The sequence below is a fragment of the Lontra canadensis genome, unplaced genomic scaffold (assembly GCF_010015895.1).
Source record: "Lontra canadensis isolate GAN:19392208 unplaced genomic scaffold, GSC_riverotter_1.0 scaffold5, whole genome shotgun sequence".
In the NCBI taxonomy this organism is placed as follows: domain Eukaryota; kingdom Metazoa; phylum Chordata; class Mammalia; order Carnivora; family Mustelidae; genus Lontra; species Lontra canadensis.
Genome location: NW_022630999.1, coordinates 22,195,863 through 22,201,607, shown reverse-complemented (window position 1 = coordinate 22,201,607; position 5,745 = coordinate 22,195,863).

The window sequence follows — 5,745 nt, the reverse complement described above, 5'->3', positions numbered from 1 at the left end:
CAGTTTCGTGATAATCTCTTGTTTTTTACCTTGTAACTCCAAATGTTAACATTTCTTAGGTTCCCAGAGGCTTTCAAATCACAGGGGTACACAGGTCTTTATTTCTCCCATGGGGAAATAGAAGTGAATGTGATTTCACCACTACAGGTCAATCTGATTTTGCATGGCTCTGGAAATACACAGTATTAAGATTTTCCCTGGACCCGGGGTGGGTGTTTTAGCAATTAGAAGAAACTAGGGTAGGGAGTGGACCAAGTAGATACCAGGGAAAAAAATCAGTTGCCCTGTGATTTATTGCATGCTATTTCTGCTACATCAGTTCCACAGTTCCAAGCATTTGTATATACGATTGTCATGCTCTCTGAACTAATTTTTAGAATGAGGCAGGGCAGAAATAAATAGAAGAAAAAAAGGGAGAAGGCTAAAAGAAATAGAAGAAAAAGAGGGAGAAGGTTAAAAGGCTTCCTGCTTTAGAAAAGTTATTTTGCAAAGGTAACAGTGTTGTCTGAGAATGTTACTAGTTTCAATCAAAATTCTAAATTGTCCTCAGGTAACTGCAATTTTAAAATTGTTCTGGAAAGATGAGGGGTGTTTTTTTAAATAGCAAAAACAATTCCAGTGCTATTCCTTTTTTTCATGGTTCAGTTAAATTTTTGGTTTTTCCAAGAGTTAAGCAAAGGCTAATGGCAAGGATATCTTTAGTCACTAGGAGCTTTGCTACATGAACAGTTAAGGAGGCTGGGTATTAATTTCAATCTGAGTAGACCTTGAAAGAAGTCCTGCTTAGGGTTCAGAGTTACTCCATAGTGGTCTAGGAGGGCAGCATGTGTGTTTATTTCTGAACAACATCTTTGACATTGGTCTGTGGGGTTCTAGGACATGGATAGGACCTCCAAATAAAGGTTTATATGGGCAAATTGGATTGTTAAACATGCTATACTGGGTTTTCCAAGTGATCTGTCCCAAGAAATTTATTGTTTAAACTGTAGTGTTTTTCTTTTAAATTCAAAATAACAGGCATAAACATGGAGATTTCAGATTAAAGCCTGGATTTGTAGCTTCTCTGGAAAGACCTGGCAACATTGGATGGCATTCCTACATAGTCAGGGCCCCATTAAATGGTGCTATACGCCCCCCCCCCCCCATACCTAGTCCTCGCCTTTCCTGAACACACACATTTGTTCCTTGCTCTGTGACTGGCACTTTGAATTTCTGACAGCTTTCTTCTCCATACCCTTCTTGGAGATTTATGATGGCACATTAAAAGTTCTGAGAGTCTGGTTAATGTTACCTAGCATTTCCAAAACTTACTTGAAACCCGTGAACACAGTGACTACCAGCCTAACGAGTAACATTCCGTGAAGCAGTATGTAAGAACATGTGGGGAAGGAGGTGGTACACAGAATTAGGACTAGGACCTGAGTTCTAGTCTTAACTCTTAAAAGAAACACTGGATGACATTAGGGTGAATCTTGCTGCCGGCATTTTCTAATCTTATCATGCATAATTATTCCCATAATTGTATTGGTGTGTAGCAGTAATTCCAACGACATGTTACTTCAAGCCTTTGGAAAGTGGAAAACACTACAGAAATGCAAAGAGCTTTTTGGGTTTTATTTTTGCCTTTTTTTTTTTTTTGGTCGAGTTTGCAATAATGATTTAGCCTTAGTGCTCAGTAAATAATTCCAGTGGTGTTGCATTCATATGTTTTTTGCTATATGGTACTTTTTTGGGGGGAGCAGGAGTAATATATCTTTTTTGGAAAAGTTGATATTTGGTAATTTGGCTAATTTTATACTGTAGAAAAATGTGTATTGTAGAGGATGAACAGGTGAGAAGGGAGGAAGGGGAGGTATTTAGTTAATACTTAATTCCCTCCTGTGTGTATATCCATCTTGTAGAATGTATTGAGTTTTGTTTTCAATCCTTCAAGACAATTGAGCTTCCATTTTCCACAGTCTATCTTGGGACTTTAGGACACTGGTGTAAGTAAGATATTTAAACTTGAGAAATTCTGCTCGTCTTAAGGAGTAGCAGAACCAATCTTTTCACTAATTGCTAATCACTAAGATAATTTTATGAGTACATGATAGTATGAGGGACTCTTTGTGACTAGTTTGTTTGTGGGTACACATTAATAAAAGATATTTTTGTTTTCATTTTGAAAATTGACTTGTTGCTTTCTCAGTTTCATCTGTTAGTTGGAGTCTGGCATCTTCAACTTGCTATGGACTCCCAGGGCCTGTGGGGCAAGATTTAACTCCAGTTCCTGAGGAGCTCCAATTCAGTAGGGAAGAAACCCCCAAACCATCAATTGTGGTACTAACTAATATGGAGGGGAAAAAGAATGTAGTGGTAACTGGGCTTCTTAACTGTGGCATTTGGGGCCAGATAACTTTATTATGGAGGCTGTGCTGTGCATTGTAGGATACTTGGCAGTACCCCTGTCCTCTAACCACTGGAGGAGACAGTTGGGCCCCTCCAGTAGCGACAACTATAAATGTCTCCTGAGAGGTAATACCACCTCTGGTTGAAAGCCGCTGTGAGAGAGATACCTGGAGGATGTGGGTGTTGTGGGGACTGGTGTCACTTTATCTGGGTTGGTAGGGGGATCTGCCTCTGAGTATGAAGTGACATTTAAGTTGAAGCCAAATGAATGTGTAGGCAGCAGCCTCTTCAGGGAGCCCACCCATGCAAAGGCCCTGTGTCAGAGGAAGAATCTCGTGTATTACGAGAAAGTGTGTTCTGAGGACTGAAAACCGGTATGGTTGCGGCAGTACCCACCCCCCCCCCCCCCCACCCTGGCAGGAAATGGCGCTGAAGAAGTGGGAACAGGAACTGGCAAGATGCTGGGGGGAAGGGACTCCGTGAACACATCTGTCAGAAGAGTCCCACTCTTGGCAAACAAAGCGCTTGTGCGTATTTGGGATTAAACCTGCCCTCCATCACCAAATTATAATACTCCTCACTGTGTTTCAGTGACACCGTTCTCAGATCAAACCTTATGAGTTAGTTTGGTTGGGATAACAAGAAGGGGAAGGAGAGGGGAAGGGCGGTGCATCCTGGTGGTGAGGGGCTTCCCAAGGGCTGTGTGAGGGCCCCAGGGGCCTAGCAAGAGGCATCCTGGAAGATCCTGGAAGAACAGGGATAGGGTGCCAGTTTGCCTCCTATCACCCTGGACCCGGCAAGAGCTGGACCCACTCCTCCCGAACTTGCCGCTTTCGGGGAGTAGGGTGGTGCAAGGGTGCCTTTAGCTGGCCCCCAATAGATTCTCTAAGATAGGTTTTGATGTGCACTTTTGGAAAACAATACATTAAAAAGACCATGATGGAATAGATATTGTTCAGGATGACTGCAATTTTACAGTCAATTAATCTAAACCAACTTGAGTGACATAGCCTAAGGGCAACATGAGGATAGCAAAGGTCATGTAGATGCATGGAGTCAGGCAGGCAGAAGGTTAGATAAGCTGGGAGGTTATTAAAATACAGACTCCTGGACCCTACTCCCAGAGACTGAGATTCATAAGACAGGTGGGACCCAAGTATGAATGTATGTATGAATGTATACTTATTTATTTGTTTTGAAAATATTTATTTGAGAGAGGGTGGGGAAGGCAGAGAGAGAGGGAGATAGAGAACTTCATGTAGACTCCCCACTGAGCACAGAGCCTGATGTGGGGCTCAATTGCAGGACCCCAAGATCATGACCTGAGCTCTAGTCGAGCCATTCAGGTGCACGTAAGTATTTACTTTTTTGTTTGTTTAAATTACAGAAGACAAGCTACTGCAAATTATTTTATATTTCAACCAAAATACTCAGATTTCATGAAAGAATATGTAGGAATAAGAGCATGTAATTGCCCCTCATTTCTACTTATTTCAGAAGTGACTCTCAGGAAATGAATGCAGCAACTTTATATCTGGAGTGGATGGGTATTTTGATGCCAGGTTTTTAAAAATTTTATATTTTTTTATTAACATATAATATATTATTAGCCCCAGGGGTACAGGTTTACACACTTCATAGCACATACCTTCCCCAATGTCCATAACCCCACCACCCTCTCCCAATCCCCCTCCCCCAGGCAACCCTCAGTTTGTTTTGAGACATTACAAGTCTCTTATAGTTTATCTCCCTCCTGATCCCATCTTGTTTCATTTATTCTTTTCTTACCCCCCAACCCCCACATGTTGCCTCTCAACTTCCTCATATCAGGGAGTTGATGCCAGTTTTGGGGCTAAACAAATTCCTCAGTGTCCTCCACATATAGGAAAACGGTAAGAAATGTAGGGGAGGCATACCGGGACACTGCATTTCATGGTCTCATGAAGAAATGTTTCTTCCAGGTTCATAGTGCTCTCTAGAAGGAAAGAAACAACAATTTGCCATTGCTCTTCCTCTGATCAAGGTCTTTTGTCAGTTGACTGTGGGCTGCTTTAGACACACATATCCTCCCAAGACTTGGTTTCTTCAGCTCTTGATGACATCAGGTTATCTGAGGAAGTACAACAGAAGGGCGCTCCTCCACCCACTGCAAAGGCAATGACAGATGACGACAAGTAGCTTTGATGTGGCATGGGAGCTCGGTGTACCTAGGGCTGTGGGAGAGTCTCATCGTTAGCACTACCAGAGAGCTAACTGTATACAGTTCCCATGGGCCTCTCAAGGGCCCTTCCAGCTCTGACTTGAGAGTCTTCGGCTGCCATTAGTGTCTTTCCCCACTCCCTCCAGTCCTCCCCCAACAGGGCCCTCAGCATAATCTGAAACACCGAGATCGGATTGTGTAGCATGTTAGCTGAAAGGCTCCCACTGTTCCCCAGTGGGTAAAAATTGCACTTTGTCATAAGCCTCCACAGCTTCCTTGTCTGCCTCGTGCAGCCCCTTTCTGCCGTGCTCTGGTGGGATGTGTAAGGACCTATTTAGCCAGAGCAACTCCATCTTGGTTAAAAGCCATTTTATTGTTTGTGCAGTAAAACTTAAACTGACCCTGCCCACCCGCCCTCCGAGAAACTTACTTAGAAGCAAGTCTGGGAAACCAGTAAAATATGGTCAGCCAGTTCCGAATAACAGAGCCCAGAATACAAGGACGAGTCGGGCCAGGTGGAGACATCCAATCAATAAGAAACTCACATACTTTTTCCCTAACCACCAAAGAATGTAAACCCCACCGTTTGGGCGCCAACCTTGAGCACCAATTCTGACCAGAGTAATAGGTTAGCTCAAACAGCTACTATAGGGTAAATTGTAATTCAATTGGCCACCTGCGTGTGACCTAACATGACTACAATCTCATTGGCCACCTATGTGTGACCAGACTTTTGCTCTATAAAAGGTAGTCTGTAAGATGCGGAGGGGTCGCTCTCTTCGGAGGCGGTCAGTCTGACTTTTAATGCTTAGCATAGAGTAGAGCTTTGCATAACTTTCCCCTTGTCTCAGTCTCATTCCCCTGGCCAATCAGTCAAACTTCCATAAAATAAAGCTTTAAATAACTTTCACTTTGTCTCAGTCTCATTTCGTTTAATAACGGACCTAACAGGATGTAAATGCCTCAGATACCCACTCTCTACTCTGTAGGTCAATTCACCTCCCAGGGATGCTGGTCTCCTTCCTCTCCACTGGCTATGTCATTCCTCAAGGCTCAGCTCAAGGGTAACCTCTTCAGCCTGCCTGGACCTCATTCTCCTGGATGGTATTAAAGCCGTTTTATGAATACTTCTGTTCAGCCCTTCCTGCTCACTCGGG